Raw genomic sequence first — 17,541 nt, 5'->3', positions numbered from 1 at the left:
TTTCAATTAAAAATTTTGAAAAAAAATAAATTATGTCTAAACAAAGCTTTTATACAGAATTAAAAATGTGTATGGTATGATGAGTCGAAGGTCGTACGAAACAGTATGGGTGAAAAAACAAAAACAACATGAACAAAACCGACAACAAATCGACTGCAATAATTCCGGTGCAGGAAGGAACGGCGCTGGAACTAACCGAACTCTTAGTTTCATGGAGGTCCTATCCCCAGACGAGTGCGCGCTGTTTGACTAGCATGCGTTAAATTAAAACCCGTTCCCACGACAGTCGGGTCTACGTAACCGGAACGGACCCGGATTTATTCCGGCCAAGGACTGTCAACTCGGTAGAATTCTGCCGCTGCAACAACAACAACAACTAGCATGCGAAATAAGATGATATGTTGTTGTCATTGTTGTTGTAGCGGGAGAATTCTGCCGAGTTGACAGTCCTTGGCCGGATAAAAAACCGGGTCCCTTCCAGTTACGTAGACCCGACGGCCGTGGAAACGACGATATGCTCTCAAGTAGGGGTAACCACAAGGCGACAAGTGCTGCGGCCAAAAAAAGAAGCGAGACCTCACAACAACACCTTCCAGCATAGTATCGTTTGCCCCTCCAAGGATGGCAAGAAGACTGATAAACTCTCTCTGAGCAGGAGAAGGAGCAGCAACCTAAAAGCACCTGCTGCAAAGAGAATCATTTCGAGCAAATACCGAGACCGTCATTCGATGGTGACTCCGACCGAAATCCGCTGTAGTGTCCAAGTGTTCGGGTCAGTCAGCTCATCACCCAAAGCATTAAATGCATTCTAAAGCTAATAAAAAACGTGTAAACGTGTAAAAAGCATGAATTCCAAAGTTCTCCGTTACCCGTAGAAACCCTCAGTTGCAGTCACTTTGTATATAAATTCGATATAATTTTTTTTTATACATTAAAAATAAATTCCACTGATTTTTCAATCCTCACAGAATAAAATGCGATTTACAGGGTTAAAGCACACAAGCTACAGTGTACACTTATGTGTACGTGTTTTAAGCGATCGGTTTATCACTTTTTAAATATTGAATACATGAGCTCAAAAAATTAAGAAACGTTTTTAAAATTAATAGAGAAAAGTAATATAAAAGTGACTTCAACTCAACCAACAACCGCCGAGAACTCAACACACCGTTGCTGAAGAATGCAATTTCTTATGCTGGCTCAAGAACAGGAAGAGAAAGGTTTAATGAGAAATAGTCAGTAGTGGAAAATGCAGAACGAAGAGAAGAAGTAATGGTGAAGTGAGGCACAAAATTTTTTCCGGCGGAGAGTATTGAAATAAATTTTACAAGTTTTCTGCGATACCATCCACGCCAAAGACTCGGTTGTAAGTAACTTTGTTGTTTGGCGACAAACAGCGAAGCCGGTCGTGTAGACAAATGTAATCCGAACTCAGTTTCAACAGCGCGCTCGGCGCCCATACTGAAGTTGGCGCTGGCCAAGCGCAAGTAGAGCTATTTCGACTTTCTGACTCAGCATTCAGTTGACGGTTACATTTCAACGGATTCGCAGGTGGAAATTCAGTTGACGGAAAAGACTACAACACTTGTAGTGGAACATGAGAAACACAAAAACAACGTGCGAGCCGACTTTGATGGGTCTATTCTGTGGCAGCAAGCGTTCAAGTACCAAACATTAAACTCCAAACAAAGCCGCCGTGGTGGATTTTAGCGTTAACGATGCGTATCGGAAGCGTATGTGTGCACATGTTTCAACAAATATTTGGACTATATTGCGGAAATAATTAAAATAACAAAAGTGGTAGCAGAAATAATCAACAAAAAATTAGTAAAACTTTTTCATTACGAAATTGGGTTACGTGCAAAAAAACGCGCATAAAAAACAGATTTTAATTTGTGGTAAATACATGCAAACATACGGATAGCGTGTAATTAATTAGAAGCGAAACATCATCGAATTACAAAGAATATTTATATGCTTAAAAATCTGTTGGTTAAGTTTGTGCAAGCGAGTGAGTGATGGTGAGTTCAAGAGTAACGAATTGCAACAAACGCAGCAGAACTAATTGCAACGTCGAAAAACCAAAAGCGAATTGCAAATGCTAACTTACTCTGGCACAGCCAATAAAAGCTGCAACAAAGGGGTCAGCAGCGCGGCGCGCCTCATCGAAGAGTGTAATAAAAGACTGACTGCACATCGAAAACATGAAAGTGGACTGCAGCTAATGCTTGGAATTCGAGCAACGATAACCAAATGTGTTGCAAGTCAAATTAGTGTTACAAAAATAACCAAAACAAAAAACCGTTAATTTCGTAATTTAAATGGTGTTGAGTTTCACTGTCAAAAATTTTATGTCTTTAGAACAAAAGCAAAAACCTTGTCTGGCAGAATTAATAGCGAAATACCCAATTAGACTCACATTTAACGGTAATAAAAATTACAAAAACAACAATAAGCTGTGCAATATTATTCCAGTTGACGTCAACGTGAATTTGTGCAAATTCCAAACAAACATGTGACAGCTCTGACAAGTGTGGTAAGTTCGACAATCGTCTCAAATTACACTGCACTTGCATCAGTGTGGGAATTTTACTGAAAATCAAATTATGAAATTTGTTGTTGCTATAGTGGTGCTGCAGTGCCAAATTCAATTTTGAAAATTTAAATGTTTGGTTAAAATATACTATGTATGAGTATAAACCGAAGAGGTAAAGGAGAGTGTGACTTTTGCAAACCTTTTAAGAACTGACATATCCTCGAACCGTTTGCATGGTTATAGAAATGTATGTAAAAAATATTAATTAAAAATATTTTATATATCCTTGGTAACGCCACCTGTCGGACCCAAAAGTAATTTAAGGGAAGAATCTAGCGTGACAGCCTAAAAAAGGCGATTTTTAGGAATTTAAAAAAATGCCGCTGTATCAATACTTTAAAATTTTAAGGACACATTTACTTCTATATATTTTAAGAATACACGGTAAATTTAAAAAAATAGTAAATATATTTTACATGCGATTTCCGAAGGCTTATAAAAATGTTCATCCACTGGTATAATGATTTCGGCCTTCTTCGTGTATGAAACCTAAATAAAATTCTTGTTAAGATAAAAGATTTTACCCTACAGTTAACGTTTTGACCAGATCAAGAGTCAAGGTTAGGTCATTGTATGGAGAAGGTATGAAGAACATGCAGAAGAAATTTGAGAGTGACCATTTAAAGATAAACTGACTAGATTAATTAGGCTGATTGAGCTGAGCGGTTTCATTTTAGAAGACCAACTAAAAAAATGTAAGAGATATCGATTTAAAATTTTAGTACATATGTTTTTTTTAAAGATACATATAACATAATCTATAGATATAAGAAAAAAATCGTTATTTTAAAATTGTTCCACTATACCCTCAATGTCCGATGGAGTTTCTGAAAAATCGATCGCAATCATTTCAATTTGAATCCAAAAATTACCACTCATAAACTTGAATTTAGAATGACTGACCGCATATAGAAGTAAAAAAAATATACTCTATTCTTATCATACGATGCTCGACTTGACTAGAGCAAAATAAGAGAACGTAAATGGTATACGTTCTCTGGCAAAACAACTCAGAAATTTTTTTGTCTAGAAGAAATACTAGAATGAACTTACCAACTCCTTTCTATATTCGCGGAGGTTTATTGTTGTAATTTGATAAAGAAAATGAAGTTTAATTACATTTTGTGACCTTAAAAACAATGTCAGATCATTCGTAAACTAATTAGGAAAAATAAATAAAATATTATAAGTTTATGCGCTACAGCTTGTATACTTCTGCGAGAATATTCTCACTTTTATATGTTATGTCAACATTTATAAGTATGTATATGTACTTTTTATATATAAAAAAGCATGTGTACTCAAAACTGCAAACAGCAGTCATCATCTCATAAATTCATATGCAGCAGCATTAACACCACATATTTACAAACTTATGTGCGTATGTGTGTGTGTGAAATAATACAAAATCGAGGTCGTCACCGTTTGGAGGCATTTGCGGCCAGACCGAGGTCGTGTGCCAACAAATTGGTGTTTTTGTTGATGTTGTTGCTCACATACTGACATCCAGTCCCAAAATGCTCATTACAAGCAGCTTTATATGATTTATTTTTGCCGCAAAGTGCACGCCTATGTACATTGCCACACTAATGCCCACAAAAGGCGCTAACGTTTAGAGTAAAATAACTGGCTAACAACTTAAGACTTAACTAACTTCGTCAATGATTAATTAACGAAACAACAACAAATTGTCTTATTGGAAAATAATAATCTCACAGTCATGGTATAATTGCGATTGCATTCCCCTTCTTTTAAAAATTTTCTTATAAAGTTATAGCGCATAACCTATATTTAGTATCTTGTATTCGTGTCGACGAAGCATAATTGTTGTGAGAGCATTGAGGCCGCCAAACCTAGTTTGTGATCCTATATGACTATCGGATAGTGTTACCAGAACTTTAGCTTGTATGTTTTACTATTAAAATGAAGTAGTTTCAGCTCAAAATCGACTATCGATTGAATACGGTAATTAAATATTATAATCTAGACTACGAAATATTATGTGTGGCGCTGCCTATTTGCTTGCGTATAAAGTTTTAGGCTCTCATCATACTTATCTTCTCTCATACTATTTTCAGTCTTGCTTTCTGTCTCGTTCGAAACGATTAGGGATAAGTACATTTATAGACTAACAAAATAGTCTGACTAACCGAACTGTCTGTTGACTGAGTTAATTCAAATAAATTTAAAAGGCATTTCACAGCGTTTAATTAATCAAAAACTTATTTCTCAAATTATGTATTACGGATATTGCGCTCACTATCGGGTGATGAATTTTATTATTCATTTATGCAAAATCCCAATTTTTTCTTCTAATTTCTTTTAGTTTTTTTTTTTTTTTATAAATATGTTTTGTAATATTATACTAAAAAAATTTAAAACTTAAAAATTTTAGCGAGTTTGTTAATTCATCCGCCAAACTGACTATTTACCAGTGTTTTATTTAAACGAGGGCAAACACACAAAATATTGCTTTTTCCAATTGCATGTTAGTTACATAAACTCATATATATTTACGACCGTGGATGAAAAGTGAATTTAATAACTTTTAACTTTTATTTTCACAACACACTCGACTCAAGTTGAGAAAATCGCTAATCGTTTTAGCGTGCAATAAAATATACAACAAATTAGATAATTGCTTACAGTGAGTGAATGTACGTATGTATGTATATCTTATACACATATGTTATGTTATTGTAAAATGTAGGCAAAGAAGCTGATACTGTGCAACTCCCAACTGAAATTAACAACAATATTAATATTTTATATTTTTATTGACACTAATGGTAATCATTGAGAAGAAATTAGGGAAGCCAAAGAAATAGCATAAAAAGAGAAATAAAGTACAAATACAAATTAACTCCATAAAATATTGTGTCAAAAATATTTATTATTTTTCAAAGTAAAATATATTCCACGAACAAATCTGAGATGTATTCTTGTTTTTAGTAAAAACAAACAAAATTTTTATACATTTCTGTATTAAGTGGTGATAGAAAGAACACGAAGTAAAAGCATGAAAGAAGCATAAAAAAATTTAAACTTTTATGGCCAAATGAAGAATACGAAAACCAGCAAAGATTCTTGACTAAAATTCCGGAAAACTTTTAGAAATTAAAAATCTCTCCTGCAGTTGCTCTTAATAAGACTTTTAATTAATAGCTTTTGCTCAGCATTCGCCTTTAACCACTACCGATTCTCTAGCAAAGCACTCTTTTTTTCAATTTCCAATTTCTCACTGCCATTAGAAGCAATTACATAAAAGAAAATATGCTAATAAAGAACAGTAAAACATGCATAATTAAAATGGGAAATCGTTTAATAAAAGTAAGCAGAAAACATTTATGGAGAAGTGCATGAAGAGCCGCAGAGCAGAGCTGTCATAAAGACAGCTAACCAGCAGTTGCGAAGGGGGTTGCACAAATAACAAGTCAACACACACATACAGCCGAACTAAGATTTGCTGCAGCACAGTGTATCATACATATGTGTACTTTGTTGGAGTTTTTATTGTGTTTTGCTGCACTTTCAAATGCGTTTTATCACTTTTTGCCCGTTCCATAAATGAGTCTACAAATGAGGCAAGCAAAACGAATCGCGCAAGTGCTTATATTTGCATGCCAGTGTGTCGGCAGATGTGTGATTCTCCGCCTAATGCATTTAGTATGTGTGTATGTTGGCAATTACAGCTAAAGCTAGAGTTTTAAGCAAAGCGAGGCAACGGTAATTGTGGACATACGTGTGGACGTCAACCTAAGCTGCGTGAAAAGTCAAAATGAAATCTTACGCAGCGGTTGTCAAAAGTGCAACTGTTAATGAGGACACAGTGCATTTGTGCGTATGTGAGTTGATATTAACGCACATTCGGTTGCAAAAGTCTACGCACACTCAGTGAGCCTCTTGCGTTGCAATATTGCCGCCTCATCTTAGTTACATTTTAATTACCCCGCTTATTTAACGACAGACCGAGTGACTCCAAACTGGCGGTAGCAATGGCTGCCGAGCGGCGCATAACGATTACTAAATGGCGATAGCTCATAGGCGTCAGCTACGAAATGCCTTAGTCATTGATGACCTGATGCGTGACTGCTAACGCAAAACCGAATACGCACACACACATGTATGTATGTGTAATAACCGATATTGTCTTCCTATTTTGCAACGTTTTATCTCTTTGCGATTGAGGTAAATGTGCAACTAATGTGGCACATCGAATCCGAAGAATTTGTCAGTAAAAACCAATCAAGCAAATCTTGACCAAAACTGACTATGCGAAAATTTTTACATTAGCTTAATGACGGAAATGTTTATAAACATATTTCGGAGAAAAACAAATTTACAAAAATCTTAATTATTTTAAGTCGACGTGGGTATTATGCCATTCACCGCGTCTGATTTTTACAATGAATCATAAAATGCTAAATACAAGTAGATATATTATTTAACAGTTTATATGTACTTTGAATCTTTTAAAGAGCGGTAACACGTTCACTTTTCCAAACTGTATAAACCAATCGCTCACTTCTGTGATCTTCTATACCAAAATGAAGTTTTGTAGCTTAACTTGTGCCTTAGTTATAGCACTTCATTTCTTTCTATTAACGGTAATTTTTGGGCGTGCCAATGGTCCGATTTTACCCATCTGCAATACCAAAATCCTTAGAGTGCCAATGAACATGTTATACAAGTCGTTTGTATGTACAGATGGATGGACAAACAAATATTCAGAATTTAACTCGGCTTCATTTTGATATACCATATACAACTCTTTATTTATATTGATAAGTTTAGGTATTACAAACAAGCGTTAGGTGAAAAAGCCACTAAACCCTGTACAAACATACACTATCAGGGAATAAACAAATTATATCTTAACGGCTTAAAATTGACTCACAAATAATCTGAAATAGACAGCAAATGTACTGAGATAAAACTAATATTTCAGTAATATTGAAATAATATAAATTCACTAATTTATATTTTCCAGCATAGTCTGATCCATTAAATCTTCGAGTGTGCATTCAAAAATTATCTTGCCCCACATATACATATATGTCTCTTGTACTTCTACTATGTGTTACAAATTTGCGCGCATTTTCCATTTCAATTATCGAGCAATCAATAATCACCCGATTGATAAGTGAGCAGCTATATTGATCGCTGAATGAGTAAATTTGTTATAGCCGCAATCGCTTATAAATCGCCACCGAACAGTCGAATCAATCATATGGAATAGATAAATCTTGATGGGTTAATAATTCGTTGCATTTGGCTTCCCCCTTTCGCTGTAATACCAGCCAACAGACAAGCATCCAAGCAGGCGACTAGTCCACCGGCCAAGCGCTGACCAACACCGTCTAATGCGCGCACACACGTTCACTTAGCTGCTGTGACTACCTGAGAAAAAATAAAAATAGAATAGAGGCTGAAAAGAAAACCCCACAGATATAAAGACTAAAATGCATAAATAGCAAAGTGTGCAAAACGAACATCGTGCGAACAATTGCCCCACCAACTCGGAAAACCAGTAAACCCAGTAATCGCATAGCTGGCCAGCGATTGTCGAATATCTGCGCAACGAGACGAAAACACACATTAAACACATTGGCCTACCAACCCGTGAGGCCCGCCGCATCAACAGCTATTAAAGGCAAAAATATGTACAACAGACGAGTGCTATTGCAGACCCGAACGCAGACGCAGCTGTGGTCTTGGCAAGTAGAAGTACAACTACTACGAGTATATTAAATTGCCGGCCGCGTTTTAAAATCTATAAATGCCGCCTAAGAATTGCAGCCAAAGTGCAGCAAATAGTATGTGCGCAGATAATGCCGAGTTTAGGCGGTTTAAACCGACCCAATAAGAAATATTTGTAGTATAATATATGCGAAATGAAAATTATAATATTTTGCTTAGCGTCTACATGGAGACAAAGACCTCTACATTACATTTAGCGTAAAATGGTGATGTCGTCCCAGTTGGAGCACGCATCCTATGTCGGGGTTTCTCATTGAGAGGTATTTTTCCTAGTCTCTATTGAAAAATTGAGAGAACAAAATAAGAGAAACGATCAACAAAGTTTTCTAAATTTTTGAAAAATCATTGAGATTCGGAAAACTAATCAAATCATTATATTGTAAAATCATCGTCAAGAAGAGTGGCGGACGGGTTGCCAGTTTCTCCCAACGAGGGAGTTTCTATAATCAGAATATGTTTTGCTCACAGACGACCCAAAAATCGACTCAAATATGATCAATAATTCCATAATACTCGTATGTTATATCGAGTGGACAGCAGCATTTTAAGTAATGAAAGCAGCAGCTGCGAAAATGATAACTACAGGACCAACTAGTTGTAAAGGCGCAGCTGTGAATTAAAAAATTTAGATTTAGATATTCTAATATGTGGCATATTTCGGGTTGTAAATACTTTTTTCTAACAGCTGCCACTGTTGTTTTGATTATAAGCTTCTGTATAGAAAAATTGAACACGTGCCGGTTGTCATTTGCTTGCTGATAGTTAGTTAACAGTGTCCAAATAACACATTTTTTTCAGCAACTGCAATCAACGATTTATTTGATCACGTTAAAATTATTTCTGAAAAGTAGAACAACTATTTGCTGATATGATTATGTACTCTGGTAGAACCCAGTAGCAAAATTTTATTTTCCTCTACTTTTTTTATATCTTCACATTCTCACAGCACTTCGGTCAAACATCAACTTTCAAGCGGCTACCGTAAGCAGTTTTCCACCTCAGGTTTCCGGTGGCTTGCTGGCCGAATGCTTTCTTTCTTCGCCGTGAAATGCTAAATCTACAGAAAGTTTTCGTTTTATGCACATTCCTTACTGGCAATAAAGTCATATATACAAGCATACACATTTTTATGTATACATATATATTTAGACTTTCGTAGCTACTGCATAGTTTCGCTGGGCAAATGACCTTCTCTTGCGCGCAGCTGCAGATTGTCTAGCATTTATTTTTTAATGTATTCTTGGCTCAACCTCAGCTGCTTCTTATTCTAAGACTGGATGCACTGCTGCTGTTTGTTTGCCATGAAATGAAAAATTATGCGCGAAATCAAGTTTTGGCGTGGCTGTGTCCAGGAATGCGCTCGTTCGCCAGTTTATTTCGTGCGACCGCAGAAACCAGGCTGCTACGAGGTGGGGTGCTGGGAACCGAGTTGGGCATGCGCGTATTCCTAGTTCCCAGTTTGGCTGGCTGGCTGGCAGTCTGCCTGTAGCTTGGTGCTGCTGCATGCAAATTTTTCGCAAACCGGCTGCTGGCCGCCGCCATCCAGTAATCTTTTTGCTTTTTGGAGCGTGTGCAGACTAGATTTTATATGTTGTGTGAGCATCGAATTTCACTCTCTGAATTCTCTGCACTCCAATATTTTAGTATGTACCTTCTTACTGAGCAACTTCAATTATGCTTAAAGTTGATTATTGCAAATTTTGGTGTCTTAGCCACTTTTGCTAAAACCGTAAAATTGAGTGTGTTGTATAGCTGCGCCCAGCTGACTTTACTTGCCACAAACCGCAGCTGTTTCCCTTCAACCAACAATCGTCAGCGAATTGCGTTGGACAACTATAAAAATTATCGTAGGCACAACATCAACAAGCGCCGCCCCTGCAGCTGCTGATTGTGTGGCAATTTCACGCCTTGTGTCCCACATGCCGCCGTCTGAACACACGTACTTATTGAGTTTGTTGCGAATTGACGTCAATTACTTTATTGCCGCAGCAGTCGGCAGTCAGTTTGCTACATTTGCGCCCTCTCACAATTACCAGCGCTGGCTGAGGTGCAATGAAACGCTTGTTTGTCACTTAAAGTTTGCTGCTTAACTCTTTCGTATGCCACCCTCTCCGTCGGCCAGTTGCGATGCGGCTGTTGCACTATGCGCTTGTGCAACATCGATTGTACGTGGTATGCCTGTGTGTGTGTGTGCGTCTGTGGCCGTCTGGTGGTCTAGTGAATGTGCATTACCTGCTCATTATGTAAGTGCAAACATTTTAAGCTGCTGTAATATTGAGGCATTCTCCTCTTGCCGCGAGCTCCCTATCTTTTGTCATAACTACTTTTCAGTTAGCAAGTACTCGCCACTGATACATGGGTTGTTTGCCCTGCTATCCATGGAGTTCATGGTTTTACAAGGTTTTTGGAAAGACACATTAAAGTGTAGCTTGTCCAAAATAGCTGGTTTCTAAGCATAACCTTTGTACGGTTGCAATAAATTGCATCTCATGTGAGCTCACTAGGTTTCTGAAAAAAGCTGAAACATGTCTAATTTCATGTTTCTTATTAGATAGTTCCTTGCGTTTTCTCTAAACCGCTATGAGAGGTTCAAAAGATGGAAAGTAAAACAACTTGACTTTGCTGTTTCAATTTGCAGCTATAAGAACAGACAGCTTAGTTAAACTACACTGGTCTGCAATGAAATCCTCCTTTAAAAAATTTGGTCATAAATATGACGATTCAAATGTCCTGAATCGATCCCCGTTGGCCGATTTTCTCCATCACGTCTAGATTTTTTTATATGAATTTTTTTTTTATATTTCAAAAATTTGGGTTTTTTTCCACTTTTTTGTGTGTCTACGTTACAAGCCGTGTATATGTGGCGACACCCACATTAAACATATCTTTAAATTTATTTAATTCATGCATTCACAGGTTAATATTAAGTTCATTTATATTAGTACAACTAAGGGTTAAGTTATCCTATATTCTACTTTACATTGTTATCCTAAGAGTTACACTACTGCTATCTCTCTTACATACAATAATTAAGCTGTCATAATAATGTATTACATATTGAGAGCATCATCACCTGATGCTGATCACCGTTACCTATACCTCTATATCAATTATTTTGGTAAGTTTTGCATGAAGTTTATGTTCCCTAGGCAAGAAGACTTTACAAGTTACTTCTCCAAAGAAGATGATGTGATATATTGTAATGATGCTGTAGGACTTCTTGAAGAACTGAGTTTTCCAGGAGATTCAAGTGAATGGAGACTTTTTATTGATGCTTCGAAAATAAGCTTAAAAGCCGTTCTACTCCATAATGGTAACAAATACCCATCTGTACCCGTTGCACATGCTACAAACATGAAGGAAAATTATGCAAACCTAGAAGTATTACTTGAAAAAATTCAATATTCTCAATACCTATGGAATATTTGTGCTGATTTAAAAGTCGTCGCCATACTTACTGGATTACAAGGAGGATACACAAAGTTTTGCTGTTTTCTTTGTGAATGGGACAGTCGCGCAAGATTACATTACAAACAAAAATCTTGGCCTCTGAGAAAAAGTTTAACTCCTGGGCTTAAAAATGTATCTCAGAAACCTTTAGTCCCAAGTGAGAAAATTTTTCTGCCACCACTTCACATAAAGTTGGGACTTATGAAAAACTTTGTGAAAGCGATGAATAAAGATGGTGCAGGTTTTCAATATTTAAAAACCAAATTTCCTCGAATCAGTGACGCGAAATTGAAGGAAGGGATTTTTGTAGGTCCGCAGATACGTGAGCTAATGAAAGATGAAGCTTTTGAATCGAAGTTGAGCAAAACAGAAAAAAGAGCTTGGGTGGCGTTTGTGAAAGTGTGTCATAATTTTCTTGGGAATACCAAAGTTGACAACTACCGACAAATCATTCGGGAGCTTCTTTCTGGTTATAAATCTTTAGGATGCAATATGTCACTCAAGATTCATTTTTTGGACTCACATTTGGATTTCTTTCCTGAAAATCTTGGAGCCGTATCAGATGAGCATGGTGAAAGGTTTCATCAAGATATAATGCAGATTGAAAAACGCTACAATGGGAAATGGTCAGCAGCAATGCTTGCTGATTTCTGTTGGTCACTTCCCCGAGAAACTCCAATGGAAACAATGAAAAGGAAAAAAACTACAAAATAACATCATCTTATCATCATAAAATCATACTTTAAGATTTTTCACTGTAAAACTTGGACCGTAATATTTTTTAATTTTCTTATAATAATAATTGATACCTTAATAATTCTGTTTTTTAATTAAATAAATAATTTATGGAAAATCTACGTGTGGTACTTATTTGTATGTCGAATTCCGTGTTTAGAGCACAAAATATAAAGAATTCATGCATGAAAACCAGAAGGAGAAAACAAATTTTTTTTTTTGCAGACCAGTGCTATCCAAATAGCCATAACGGCCTCTAAATATACGAATAAGACAATGTATAGAGTGAAACACCTCTCTAATTATATGGGCGAGTTTCTCTCCTTTCTCTTTTTTTTTTGGGTATGAAATATTTCTACGGAGACGGTGAACTCCGTTTTTATACCGTCAATAGGGTATATTAATTTTGGCAGTAGGTTGCAAAATCCAAAAGGAAAGAAGAAACGTCGGAGACCCCATAAGACATATAATATATATAAATGTTTAGCGTGATGAACTGAATCGATTTAGCCATGTCCATCTGTCTGTCTGTATATACGCGCACTAGTCCATCAATGTTTGAGATATCGAAATTTTGCACACATCCTATTTTCCTCAAGAAGCTGTCCACTGGTCGGAACCGCCAATATCGGACCAATATGGCATACAGCTGCCATACAAACTGACATATAGAAATCAAGTTCTTGGTCGAATAAACGCTTACCTTGTTGCATATTCAAACTCACATGCCGTCCGGTTTTTTCTTATCAATAAAAGCCAATATTTATTTATAAAAAATAACAGATATAATATAGCCATTGAAATAAAATTAATTTAGCACCCACACGACACACAAAAATCCTAATTTGTGATAAGCATGCAATAAAACTAAAATTAAGTGAGTTATGAAAGCATGAAAAGCGTTTAAATCGCCAGAAAGTCATCAGTCAGAATTGGTATGAAGCTAAGTCGCAGCTATAGCAGATATGTCAGCAATAAATATGTACGGGTATATAATTCAGCTGAGCGCATTTTTTCTGTCACTTAGTAAATTCAAATTTCCACCGCCAAAGCACTCACTCATGCATGAAGTACGTGCACACTGCGACTACAACAACACCTGCAATAATAACTCCGCTCACACAAATTAAACACCAACAACTACCCTACAACAACAACAACAGAGTGCAGCGTGCCACTCAATGCGGCATGACATGTGTTGCATGTAGCAGTGTTATTGAACTTTTATTATTATTTCTAACAAACAATGGCAAAAACACCAAACAACAACAACACTAATAATTATTGTAATGAAACAACATTAATGGCGATAGCTCCAAGCAACGACAAATCCCCGTGTACCGAGTCTAGCTAAGTCAACAGCAGCAAGAGCCAGAGCGAATCTGCTTGGTCGCTGAGACACCGAGTCATTGTGGCGGCTGCCGCGAAAATATTCCCACACCTGAGCTTTTGTTGCTTGCGTACTAGCAACTCACATACTTGCTTGGCTGGCTACTAAACGGCGTGGCGCGACTATTGGTGGCACTGCTGTTGGCAGATGTAAGCAAAGCTGAGCTCAAGTTCCCAGCCGCATCAGCAGCGGTAGCTGCATCATTGTTTTTGTTATTGTCGTTTCTCGTGGCAAGTGTTTGCCGTGTTTATTTATTTGTGTGCCGGCAACTAATGACTGCTAGCTCAGGCGTTTCTTGCAGATATTCTGAATGTTTTCGCTGACTTGTGTGCATTTGTTGTTGTTTATTCACTGTGCGACGAAGTTGAGGCGCAGCATGTGCGTGTGTTGGTAGACCTCTCGGCTACCACTAATATTTCTACATAATCGACGGTTTATTTTGTTGTTGTTTGTATTATTCTGCGCTTGCAACGTCATAGCATTGTGCTTCATTCCCATTGTTTTAGTTTTTCAACAAATGATTAAATGACTTTTACAGTTGTTCTGCGGCTAATGAAATTAAACTCCTGTTTAGTGTCTCTTACGTGGGAAATAAATACTTATGTTTTGAGCTATGCGTTGGTAATATTTCCGCATTGCTGTACATAATCTGTTTTCGTTTTGGAATATTGGCAGATTGTCATCAATTGTCTATATCTTGAATGTCCACATCGCTCCAAGCACAATTTTTGTATACTCTAACTACCTTTTCAGCATCTAATCCAGCATCAAATGCTTAAAGACATATACTTAGGAATATTATAAATATATTTTATACATATCAGAAGTATTGAACTCAGCTATGCGCGGGCTGTAGAAAATTCCGTATGCTTTTGCTATTATGAGACAAAATCATCCAATAGTACCTCCCCCTTTCGATGGTTCAGCTTTTCTCGTACAATAAAAGTTTTTTGGTTCTAAACGTTTAATAAAAAAATACAACTTTGACGACTTTTCGAAATTCGAAAAATTTCGAAAGTTATTGCTATAAATAGTTTTTTGAATGATCTTGGAAAATAATTATTTTCTCTTAACAGACCGAACCGATTTCGCTTTTATTCAGTAGAAACGAGTGAGCTGATTGCTCTCTTGCAACGCAGGTTTGCCAGTCTCGATATTTTGTAGTAATTAAAAAATAAACTTAAATGTATTTGAAATATTCGTAAACTAACTCAAAAATCATAGTCGAATACATTTATTTAGACTATTTTTAATAGTTGGATTTTAGTTTTGAGCTTTAACATTATAAAAAATAATAACTCAAAAACTTAATGTGTAAAAAATCGTTAAAATGAACAATTGGTTGAATGAAAACAAAAGAGAACAACTGATTTCTACGTTGACACTAGGGGCATAACTTTTGACAAATTTTATTTAATACGGGTGGTAAGTACGGAAGCGGAATGTCGGTGACTGTTTGAAGCATAATTCCATTCGATCGGCGCAAGCAGCACTAATTTATGGTTAGTTGATAGAAAAGAGCAGATGAAGATGGTCTCAGCAGGTCAACTATACGTTAATTAAAAGCGTTTCCTACTTAGAGTTTTCTGTTAAAGTTTCTTAAGCAATTCTTCCCAAAACTTTTGTGGATTTCTTACTCAGAAGATTAAGTCTTTTCCAAAGTGTGCATGCTTATGTTTCCAAGAAAATTCTTTCTACGCAGTAAAGTTACGGGATGTCCACCCTCTTTGAAAAAATTACTACGAATAAAGCTACTTATTTCAATATTGCAGCATTCATGCTGATAAGGAATTTATGAAATCTTCGCATTATTTGTGCTTGCTAACTTCCTCACTGATCGTGCTTTTCCTTAACATTATTGGAGACGTGACATGGAAATGTGTTTCAAGTACATTGCGGTGATTTGGAATGCAAGGTATTTACAAAACCGCCACAACTTATAAGCACAATCGTTGCATTTACATAGTTACACACGCAGTTAACGTTCGTCATGCTCAAATGCATCCAATATAATTTCACTGCCACACAAAAACAAAGCAAACAAATCACCATAGTCAGCGATGGCCGCCAGTAAGCAACCACCGCGCAATGAGCGAAACCAAAACAAACAACTCAGCGAACCATCAAGCAATCAAACGGGCAAATGTATAATCAACAATTAGCAACCGCTGAAACCAACGCGGTCACGATAACCACCGACAACAGCAACAACAACAGCGGCAACCAACACTTTTGAAGCGACTGAGGCCAGCAACGACAGCCAGAGTGATGACAACACCAGAAACCACGGAGACCAACGTCAACAACAACAGGAGGCAAAAAACCTTCATAACAGACTCACAATGAAGAAAACGCAACATAGAGATGTGTTAATTGAAAAACGTACAAAGTGAGCGCCTAAAAACAATGGAAAATACAGAAAATTAATTTAAAGCAGAAAAAATAAAACTACAAAAATTAATTGAAATAAGCAGCAGAAAAGCCGTGAGGTAAACGACCTAAAACAACGCAAATGAATTGTTTAACATAAATTTAATTTGGTGCGAAGGGCTTGTTGTTATTGTTATGTGGTGTTAGTATTCACAATTGCTGTTTTTGCTATTGTTCTCGTCACTGTTCGGTCAGCCCTAGAATCTACAGTAATTAATGCGTGTGAGTGCGTGACTTTTCACGTGTTTCCGTGCTGCGATGCGTCGGACCGAAGTCAAACCGGGATGGCCCGGCGAAAAGTACAAATAGCGAATAAGGCCAACAGCGTTGAGCGCAAATTAGTGCGGATGTACGAGCATTAACGGGCACAAGCAAACAACGAAAGTGGTTAAGACAAAGAACAAATATCAAAATGGTTGGATGTGGAAACAAAAATGCTGGGAGAAAATGATAATTTACTTATGGTAGATGAGCTTTTACTTTAATATGTTTTGGTTTTTGTTATTTTTTTTTACTCGGTCAGGTAATATTGAAATAATTATAGATCTAAAATCAGAAAAAAACCGAAAAAAATCTACGCTATAGAAATACTGAAGAGATATGAATGAGCTTTGCTAACACTATTGTCTTGGAAGATTTTCAAAACTTCTGGCTTAGCATCTAGGTTCTAGAATAAAGAGGTCAGGTTGAAATTATCGATTATTTTTGCCGCTTGATTAGCAAGACCCTATTAAAAGTAGCCATTTTGTTAAAGGAATTAGTAATAATGATAAACGAAGCAATCTACTATGTGCTTCTAGTACATCATCTAAAATATTAATATAATATATGGTGTAATCGTATAATACTTACATATCGCATAGTTGCCAAATACTGGAATCTCTTATAAGAAGAAAAACAAAATAAAATGGCATTGAAATCCTCAGTGATTTCATAGTTCGCAGCATTTAAATTGGTTTACTTCAAATGTTTAATTAATTAATTTGCAACCAGTTTTTAGATCGAAAACATTTTCGGAAAATATGAGTGACGCATTATGTAGCAATTCTGATTTATCATGAATGCATACGAATTCATATAATGGTGGGTGAATTCAGATAAATGCACTTTTAGGTTTGGTCGTTTTTTGAGGTTAGTTTGATCTTTATTTTACTTGTAATTATAATATTTACTTTATTTA

General features: G+C 36.4%; 1 protein-coding gene across 1 annotated transcript in view; it reads left to right on the top strand.

Annotated features, from left to right (window-relative positions):
- Positions 1-1,416: 1,416 nt before the first annotated feature.
- Positions 1,417-17,541, top strand: part of LOC106627085 (putative uncharacterized protein DDB_G0279653) — a 38,716-nt gene continuing 22,591 nt past the window's right edge. The window contains exon 1 of the mRNA XM_014247088.3: positions 1,417-2,536. The gene's annotated coding sequence lies outside the window, so the exon portion shown is untranslated. The remainder of the gene's footprint in view (positions 2,537-17,541) is intronic.

The sequence above is a fragment of the Bactrocera oleae genome, chromosome 5 (assembly GCF_042242935.1).
Source record: "Bactrocera oleae isolate idBacOlea1 chromosome 5, idBacOlea1, whole genome shotgun sequence".
NCBI classification, from domain to species: Eukaryota; Metazoa; Arthropoda; class Insecta; order Diptera; family Tephritidae; genus Bactrocera; species Bactrocera oleae.
The sequence above is the reverse complement of the archived record's forward strand: the minus strand, read 5'-3'. Positions and strand labels throughout refer to the sequence as shown.